The sequence below is a fragment of the Brachypodium distachyon genome, chromosome 4 (genome assembly GCF_000005505.3).
Source record: "Brachypodium distachyon strain Bd21 chromosome 4, Brachypodium_distachyon_v3.0, whole genome shotgun sequence".
Classification (NCBI taxonomy): Eukaryota; Viridiplantae; Streptophyta; class Magnoliopsida; order Poales; family Poaceae; genus Brachypodium; species Brachypodium distachyon.
Window position 1 is genome coordinate 1,637,122 of NC_016134.3, and position 10,592 is coordinate 1,647,713.

At 42.4% G+C, this 10,592-nt stretch overlaps 2 non-coding genes across 2 annotated transcripts; both read right to left on the reverse strand.

The window, feature by feature from the left end:
• Window positions 1-3,865: 3,865 nt before the first annotated feature.
• On the reverse strand, window positions 3,866-3,991 carry MIR167E (microRNA MIR167e). The gene has a single exon (NR_126967.1). It is a non-coding gene; the product is annotated as a microRNA MIR167e (primary transcript).
• A 2,165-nt stretch (window positions 3,992-6,156) lies between these two features.
• On the reverse strand, window positions 6,157-6,258 carry MIR167F (microRNA MIR167f). The gene has a single exon (NR_127108.1). It is a non-coding gene; the product is annotated as a microRNA MIR167f (primary transcript).
• Between the last annotated feature and the right edge of the window lie 4,334 nt (window positions 6,259-10,592).

The following is a 10,592-nucleotide window of genomic DNA, read 5'->3' on the forward strand; positions in this document are numbered from 1 at the left end:
AATTGTGTGCAAGTGCATGTTTTCAGCACTGAGAAGAGAAGTGAAGCGAAAAATCAAAATAAAGAAGGATAGAAAGTGGTGTTTCAGAGTTGAGAGGAGATATTCAGATATAGTACGCTTTGGCGTGGGGCTTGCTGCTTCCTTGGGCAAACTCGATGTAGATCAGAATATCAGATGCAAAGCAAAAGGCAATGGCATCTAGCCACTCTGCTGTAGGAGTAGCTAGGAAGCCCTTGATTTGAACAGTTGCAGATCACGTTGGGAAGAAAGGTGTAAAAGTATGATCTTTGGATGTTGAAAAGCATGTGGACGAGCTACACGCATATAAGTTGGGACTTGAGCTTTGTTTGTTGTTACGCTCGAGGGACAGAAACGGCGGCTGACTGCTTTGCCGCACTGCAGATCGGACTATCGGAGACTCGTGTTTCCAATGAATGAATCTGAATTTGTCCCCGTATATATGTGGTCGCCGTCCTAAGCATTTGTTAACATAGACCCAGATTTCCAGGCAGTACTGCAGTCTACAGTCTACTATGGCTAGGAATGTCTATCTACGATGTAAGAATTCTGCAAGAAAATGTGATGTTAGATTATGAACCCTCCACACATTGTTTTTTCAGAAAAAAAATTGAGAAAAGTTTTTTTTTTAGAAAGTGTTTTTCACATATGGACAAATACAAAGTCTAAGCCAACATTTGGGCCGGCAAGCTAGAGTGAGCTGGGCTCAACTGAGCTGACGGCCAACTTCGTTTGTCCACACCGGCCCATTTCTGACGCAAAACCGCTGAGCCCAACACAAAGGGGCGAAGACAACCTCTCGGAATGTTGTGGGCCAAATTCACCAGGTAACTCCTGCGTGCAAAAATGGGCATCCAAAGCACCGTTTGCTCCAAAAAAAAATCTTCCAAATCACAGCAACAAACATCATTCCAAAACCCCTAATTTTTTTTTGAAAAACATCATTCCAAAATCATTAATTTTAGCATGTCAAAAAACAGGTGTCTATTTTCACCTGTTTTTTTGCATGACACGAGTAGTATAACAGTAGGACGCCTTTGTTACATTCCAATATAGAACGGCTGACAGTAATTCTTTTTGATCAGCAGTTCAGCACCTCGTTCTGAACTCACAATCTCCAATCGAGTTTCAGTCGATTTGATGTACTGTACTCGTGCAACCTTACAGTGCCCAGATCTGCAATCTTCCTTTATTTTTAAAGTCTATATCGTAATTATATAGTATGACCAAGGAGGCAACAAAGCTAGTAAAGCAAAACAAAAGAGGAAGAAGACGACGGCAGCCGTTTGGGACCAAGCTAGCCAGCCAAGGTATGGAGAAAATTCATTCATGGCAGCCAAGCCGGCCGGCAAACCTCTTGGAGCCACACACAAACGCACGCCAGGCCAACAAGCTAGGCCATCATACATCGATTGATGATACACACAATCATACCATCCTGTTTGTTTCCTGATCAGATCGACAGAAAGAAACTATACGTACATTATATATAGTCCCTCCGTTTTGAAATAACTGACGTGAATTTGCATATAGCTTTTTACAAATTGACGTCACTTATTTTAGAACGGGAGAGTACTTTTTTTTAGAAATGCATTATATATACTTGAACCAACGGCTTCACAATAATAAGATGTGAATTATGACACAAAAGTCATGTACGTGTCGCCAGAAATTGCTTTGGATACGGTTTATTAGTGTGATCTTTGGTCAGATTTAAATATTAATTAAAGCGTGAGGATGGTTCACGCAAAATTTATTCTCATGCGTCCTTTCTGAAAGCTGGACTGACGATATGGACTGAGAGGACACAGATTGCTTGGTGGTATAGCTAGAGGACATCTTGTAACAAACCGGCCGGCTTACCAAACCGCCATAAAGGAGAGCTTGGAGCTATCTGCTCATCACATGTGTGGCCCATGAATCTTCCAAAGGACTATATATCGATCCATGATCCATCCATGCATGCATGACATGCTAGCTGACAAATGTAGTTTGGATCGGATCGCCGTGAGATCATCAAGGTGGTTAGACATGCCAACAAAAAGTTGCAACTAATCAGAGAGAGAAACAAGTCGTCCTTTTGCAACCGAGATTAATTAACTCATCAATCACTTATCACTCACCCTGGTTTATAAGTCGTCCCGTACTTACTAAATACGTGTAGTATGGCACAAAAATATACCATTTAGATTCATAGTTGGCAGAACTTTGTAATGATATATAATTTTTTTCTCATACAAACTTGTATTGTGTTAGTTAAATTTAGTTTCTTATAAGCCTGAACGAAGGGAGAAGTTCATATCCTTCATATCCTTGATCACTAATTCAGTTTCAACTCTCAGTTATTTAAATAACATTATATGCATTTTGAATATTAACTTTCGATATGGATGATGTGATGAATATATGTCTTGCATAGTACAAAGCCCAAAAGAAAGGAGCAAATGAAGTGCGGGCAATCATATGCATGCATGCAAAAGGAATCCATGAAAAGATTGAGGGGACGGCAGTTTCATCCCTTCAAGCAACACACAATCATGCATTCAGCTGTACCACTATTCCTTCTGCAGACATATATAGCTTGCAAGCAAGAACTGATAATCCATTCTAAATTTTAGGATATGATCGAGAAGTCATTGCAGAGTCCTTTGATATTTGTCCCTTAAGGGACAAGAATAATCATACCCGCCTTTTCAATATTTAAATGGTACCACTATCATACTATTTGTTGGTTATGTTGGAGTACCTCTCATTGTTATTGACAGATGACAAGATCACAATTAATTGATCATAGACACCGTTGGTGAAAGTACTTAGTAGTTCAATGATCCACAAATAATTATCACCACAATGTAATACTACTACTAACATTCACGCGTTGCATTTTCATGTAGAGAATATCATGGCATGTCCAAAGGAGAACTAATTAATAGAGGTGCAAGTCATCGAAAAAAACCGTTTGGATGTGCTTCTCCAGCTAGCTAGATTGGTGAAATTTGTTTGACTAGAGCTAGAGAACTGTAGATCCTTGCTTAAACCTATCTCGAGAGTTCCAGACCACTACTACCCTGGAATCCCGATGATCATAATCACAAATTAACAAACGTATCAGGGGATTCTGAGATGGTAGTGGAGAGCGGAGAGAGAAGAGAGGTTAGCTTAAGATAAGTGGATCGAGTACTCCAGAGAGATCTGAGTTCATTTTCTTCCCCTAGCTTCTGCCAAGGAATTAGTACCAATTTCGCCAAAAACAACATAAGAAATCAACTAACTGCATTTGATAGGAGGAAGATCAATCAACCAGTATAGTTGATTATGAATGTCAGAATAACATCTAAATGAGCAATAACTGACAAGTAAACACATGACATATTCACATTGATAAAGAAAAAACCTGAGTACGGAGTACTAATTAAAGCCTGCCTAAACAGTATATAGATCAAATCTCATATATCTGCGAACTAATAGGTACGGCCAAACCCAAATTTAAATCCCAATCAAAATCGATTCAGAATTTCAGATGCTACTTACACCGGTCAATATAAACATCACCATAAAAAAGAGAGGGCTTTCTTGGTTCTTCAAAATCCGCGAGAAAAAAAGGGGAATAATCGACAGGATAGATCTGCAGAAAACTAACTAGTACCCAGATCCGTTCCACGAAAGAGAGGAAGAACAAACCAACAAATTAACGACCAACCAATCATCGATCGGTGCAGCGCGCCACGAGTTGGATGATTGGATCTCACCTTAATTGGAGAGATCCGTCGGTCCCTAGATGGAAATCTGGAAGGATCGGTCCATGGATCTTCCTTCTTCATGTGATTCTAGGGTTTTCGATCGTGCTCCCAACCAGCAGATGAAACTCCAGCATGACCTGATCAGATCATATCACATATCCATCCATGCCAATCTAGATATATGGTCAGATCAGATCATGCTGGCAGCTTCACCAGCTTGTATGGTGCACATGATACCCTTTCTTCTTGAAAGAATTGGAGTTAGTAAAGGGGGAAGACGGCCGGGAATAATTGGGGAGGAGGAAGAAGACCTGACGATAGTGAGTGAGATATATAGATGGCCTTCCTCCAAAGCGGTGAGAGAGAAGCTCAAAACTCTCTCTCTTTCTCCCTCCCTGGTTGTTTACTTTCAGTAGTCCTGGATTTTTTGTACTAGGATAAAGCCTAGCTTGTGGTTACAGGAGAGAGCTAGAAGGGCGTCCTGGATTTTTCAGACCTGCAGGTAACATGAAATGGTTACAAGCATATGGATAGAGATTGATGCTAGTAGGTGTTGTTGCAGAATTATATTCTATGTTTTGCAGTTGATTTCAGCTCCAAACAGGAAGATAGTTCTAGCATACCGACGAGATCGACCACTAGATATGGCGAAACTAACATACTTATCAAATTAATGGTCCAAAGAGGTATGTAATTAAATCCAAATTTTGTAGCTAGCTATATGTCAAGATATAAGGAGGCACGATGGAAATTCAGTCAAAACCAAGTAGTAGTAGAAGAAAATACAAATTTCAATGTGTAGGGGTCGTCTCTTTTTCCGTTTATTTGGGATTCCTTTTAGCACATTTGTCTTCTTCTTTTTGTTTCTGGAAGGAATGTTATTTTAAATTTTACGGCATGGTGAGTTGACATTGTGTTGATGTCATTTTTATTTTTCTCGAATTCATGATTAATTATTTACACCAGCATTTCAATATTAATTAACGTGTGTCGTGCACCTTTTCTTTGTACTTGAAAAGGTAAATCGAAGCTAGTATCAAGAAAATATGTGCCTGGCCAGATTAATGCATATGAAATTTCGCGGTCCCAAATTCAAAGCATGTAAGCATGCATGCCACACCCAAGGCATCCAAAGATTCTTTATTTGGTGGCGATTTATAATCTTGCCTTTTTCTTCTTCTTCCTCCTGAAATGGTATTTGTTTATCTGTTACGATTCCGTCTAGCTCTCTAGCTAGGGACCATATCGTGCAAGTCGACATCACATTCATTTGCTAATAAATTAATTGTTTTATCTCTGTGGAGTCACACTCGTATATAGGGCAAAACAGTACTCTTAATAAGCACTCGAAATACAGAAGGAGAAGAAAAATATGCATGATGTGGACACACTTAATTATATACGAATATATTCGATATATGTGTCAATTAATGATAACTAGCATGAGAAAATGAGGGTTGCTCAGAGGTGCAGCGCGTTTGAGCAGTGAACCAGTTCTGGAAGAGAGAAAATGACTGACATCGATCGGCTGCAGAAGTTAATTGGAACTAGCTAGCTCTGCCTACACACATAAATGTAAGTAGTTTGGTGCTAGATCTAGATCTTTTCCTAATGTAGCTAGCTAGGTATCTATATATTTCCACACCTATATATGGAGCTAATTAATTATGCAACTATAGATGTACATACATACACAGATATACATGGACAGTGGTCACAGGGACAGACTTGGCCATTGCTCTACATGTGTACAGTTCAATTGCTTGATTAATCTGCGTATAATACTGAACGTAGGAGAGATGTATGTATGCTTATTTTTTATGTAAAATTATACATAAACAAATTAAAGATGAAAAATGTATAGAATTGAGGTGCATGTTTCTACTTTCTAGCTAGCTAGAGACCAACATCTGAACAGCAGAACTAACTAGCCATATTTGTTTGTGTTCTGTGGTGTACTAGTGCATGAAGTGATCATGCATCAAATCATCCTGAACAGATGCAAAGATTTGATTGGTACTTTAAATATATGCATGAGTACCTAGCTAGTTGTGGCCAAAGTGCTTCTGTTGGACTGGCTTTTGCTGTACTAAATAAACACTAGCGACGACTATCAGACAGAGAAGCAGTTAGCAGATCTAGGGGAATACTCTAAACAGGCTCCATCTATTTCAGACATTCTAGATTAATCGAACATGTACTATCTATACATGCGGCAAATAAATAAATTGACCCCAAACTAGTTAACTACTTTTAACCAAAGCAACCAGAAGTTTTTAAGAAGCACGGATTGACTGATTAGATATCTGATTAGTTAACGTTTTTCAGTAGCAGCACACATGAACTTCAACTTACCATGACGACCCTGATATCTACATGTACAAATATGCCCAAACGTTTGCGAAGAAATGAGGCTGTCAGGCATGATCTAACAAGGATCCACACGTAGAGACATACATTGGATCAAAGCTAGATCATGCTGGCAGCTTCACTCTTTCACATGAGCATCCCAACATAGATCAACATAATACCCCACCTACATGTGTAATTGGAAGTGTATAAAAGAAGAGGAGAGAAGTATTATGGATCAGCAGGAGACATATATTGTGGCTGTGAGAATAGGAGATCATGATCAAGCTCAATCTTGTAATAATGTTTGGGCTCTGTTGGTGTCAATTGTGTTGGACGGGCGTGTGTATTTATAGACTCGGGACCGGGAAGAGATGTGTGCTGTAAAAACAAGATGCGTGTGCGTGCGTACGTGGCGTGTCGCGATTGGTTGATGCATGGGTGTCCAGGCTGCAGAGGGTTGTGTTTAATTTTATTTAGAAAGTTTAATATTTGAAAACTGGAATTTGCTATAAAAAAATAGTCCTAGCTAGTAGGGATGTGATGTGCGACGTGTCTGTGGAGTAGCTTAATAGGGGTGCGGCACACTGCAGAGGCCGGCCAGCGTGCATGCACTGCTTTGTACAGCAATACGTTTACAGCATCGAGGTGTATGTCAGTATTGGCTACACGTAACTACACGGTACGGTAGCTAGCTAGCCCTTCTCTCGATCAAAAGAGTACTACAGCCTTTATCAGAATTAAGTACAAGAATTCAATATGATGGAATCACATCAATTCTAATTTCTCTTAAAATGCATTATTTCACTGATTTTGTCTCTCGTCCCTCATTCTACAAATACATGACCGGGTTTGGCCGTTTGCTAGCGAGAAGTCAATTTTAAGTTAGAGATAAGTGGATATGCTTGACCTTTAAATCGATCTTAATCCAACGACAACATGTGGAAGAAGAGGGAGCACAGATAGCCTCTTAATCCAAAGGTTTTGATGTGCGTCAATAATCGAGATTTAAACCTTGTGCATAAAAATTACTCCTACGGCCTTGTGGTTATATAAATTGCTCTGGATTGGGCGGACTGGATTGAGAGAGAGATTGAAGGAAAGATGAACTAAAATTCTTCTGAATCTCTGCCATTACCGTTGGATTTGTGGGGTTTGGGATTAACCGAACTGAGCCTCCTGAAGAAGATCACTGAGAGCTCATACATGGAAGGGGGCGGCAGCTTTTTCCTGGGTGAAGCGTGCATGCATCCATGCGCGGGATCTGCATGCCGATGTTCGCATGCAGTTTATAATGTTTAAAAAATATTAAGCATTTTTAATCTGTTTTATATATACGATCGATGATGCCATCTCTCTAGCTGGACGTACCACTACGTGCTGCGGTGCTGTGCAGCCCTAGCTGTACCTCTGGCCTCAGCCTAACATCTTTTTACAGCACCAATGCCTGCATCGACAGACTAAATAAATGTACGTCGAGCGTGCACGCGTGAGCGTGGGATTAGTTAACTAGTCAGCCGGAAGCATGCATGTCAACCGTGGATGCGTGCGATCGATGCATGGGTTGTTCCATGCATCTGGTGGCTCTTTTGTTCGTAAGGATTTCAATCTCAAGTGTCTTTTTAGACGAACCTGGCACCTTGTAATCCATTAGAAAATATATATCTAGTATGCGGGCTAGCTGTTTGTACGTGTGTAATCCATGAGAATTTTAATCTTATGCATGATGCATGTGGTCTTTGGCATCACTACCGAAAGTCGACCTTTGTGTGCTAGCTATACTAGCCAGGAGCTAGTAAGAAGCAAATTCAAGATTGGCAGAGCAGTAGCTAGCTGTTACGATCGATGTAGTCATCCATCATCACCCTAGCTAGCCCGGGCCGGGATCGATGGAGCAACAATCTGCTCACATAACAGGCAAAGATTCTCTTGCTACAAACGGTCTACTCCTACATGCATGCATCCCTTCTCCGAAATTAACCAACGGCCAAAAGGAAGAAACCTAGCTAGCTAGCTCCGGGCAGCAGCAGCAAGCCAGCAACCAATTTACATATAGGAGTGTTTACCAGCACCAAACCCAGCAACCGAATGCATATATGGCTAGCGGCAGCTTTGCCTTTGGGACGAGGTACGTAAAACGCCACGCACATTTGTGGCAATATAACCACCGGCCGTCCGGCCTTCGATCACCCAAGCAAAGAGAGCAAGGGAAAAGGACCCCTCCTGTTTTTTTTTTTCCAATCCTTCTCAAAACCCTTTCCCATGCTAGCTAGCTGGTCCCGGCCGGCCGGCCTGATCTCGATCTCTAGGTTGTTGTTTCTGCTGGCTCTCTCTCTTTTCATCTTCCTTTCCTTTTGGTGCGTGCAGTGGCATTGCAACCATTACTGCGTGGTCACCACACATTGCATTGGTGACTAGTAGTATAAAGCTAGGAGCTATAGGCTTGCAGCTGTGTGTGTGGCCTCTCAATGCATGGTCGATGGCAGATGGCATCAGCTGATTCTGCTGGAAAGAAAAAAGAAAGCATGCAGCTATAGATACATAGCTTAGCCTTGGCGCCATAGCCACTCTACATCAAAGGCACGCATATGGAGTAGCTAGCTAGTGTATGTCAGTGTATGCATGTGTGTGTGGATGTAGTGGCTACACGTATGTACATACGTAAAGTATATGCGTATGTGTATATATAGTGTGGTCCAGGGCATGTGTGTACATGTACGCAGGCTTGCAAAGCGAGGCGACGCATGCATGCCTGAGTGCAGGCAGATGTATATAGTGTATATACAAAGTTAATGCGTAAACGCATTTGTTTACCCGGCCGCGTGCACTGTTGGCTTCCGGTCCTGCATGCGTTTGCTGGTATTTAACAGCAAGTGCTAGTAGTAGCACTGATCTCTGCATGCGGCTTGTAGCTTAGCTTAGCTGCATGCGCATGCAGCAGATGGTCGATTACTGTAATGCCATTTAATTTTTCCATTTTATAATCTCAGGAGGCCTGCATGCAGCTTTTAGACGGTTGGCGCATGCGTATCGTACGCATGCATGTACTGCACGCAACAGTAGAGAGATCTCAGTTAATCAACCGGGAACCGGCCATGCATGCGGGTGCGTGCGTGCGTGCGTGCTCGCGTGCAACAGCTAGTAGATCATATTAGCAATCGTAAGTAGATTTTCTCAGCCTGGGCATTCTGTTTTTCAGGTTTTTAGAAAGTTCGGTTCTTCAAAAATCTTGACCGATCGGTTCCTGAAAAAATTCGGTTCTTCAAAAATTCGGTTCGGTTTTCGGTTATACCTAAACAAAACCGAGTCAATGAGTTGCAGCACGCGAGTCGTGAGAACCCAAATTGTCAAAAAACAAAGTCGCCCCCTCGCGCATAGAGGTACAGGCAGGGCTTACGGGCTCGGGATGCAAGAAATGAAGGAGAGCGGCAGAAGATGGTCAGCTCGCCGACTGTTAATGGAGGCGGTGATCGGGGCGGCAAACTCGCGAGGATTGGGAGGTCGATGGGGTCGTGGGGAGGCGGCGGCATGGCCGGCGCTTGGAGCCCTGGCGGCTAGGGTTCCCGACTGGGAACAGAGAGAGCAAGCCATTGGGGTCTGGGGACAGGTAGGCGTACAGGCAGATCGATCAGCTCAATAGCTCCGCGCAATGAGGACCATAGGTGGCGCTATCGGGCCGGGCCGGCACAAGTTAAATGGGCTTGGCCCGGGCGCGGCCCGACGAAGCCCGACATTAAAGGTGCCGGGCCGGCCCGGCCCCAAACAACTTCCTCTCGGCCCAGGCACAGATCGGGCCGGCCCAGCACGGAAAGCCCGTGGGAAAAAACACAGCCCAAAGGCCTTTTAATGCATTTGCAGCCATGAGACCGACGAGTTTTCATTCCTCTTTGCTATATGCAGCAAGTTTAGTTTTAAAAATAAAAACTTGCTAAACGGGCCGTGCCGGGCCGGCCCGACGGGCCTGGGGTTGAGGCCCAGGCGTGGGATAGGCCGTGACTCAGGCCAGGCCGCCCCGGCCCGATTAGGCTTATGGCTATTGGGCTCAAGACGGAGGGAAAGGTTTTTCTTGTACCTGGGAGTCACGAGTCGGAGCAACACACGAGTTGAAGTGTTGGTATCGGTTATTCGGGTTTTTTCGGTTACTCAAGGGTGCCGAACGAATTAACCGAAAAAACTTTTGTTTTTTAAGATTGTTGACCAAAAATCTAAACGGTTCTTTGATTTCGGTCCAATCTGTTTTTCGGTCGTCGGTTTCGGTATCTCGGTTTTTATGCCACCCCTAAGATTTTCTGTAGTTTTAAGATAAAATTAATTACTCCCTCCATTTCACAAAGAATGTCGTCCACGCTTTTCGAGATCGAACTTTGACCAACGATTACACTAATATATGTAGGTTATATGTTACAATTTTATATTGTTGAAAAAGTTTTTGAAATACGAATCCAATGAGATAGTTTTTATAACACAAAACTCTCAAATCATTAG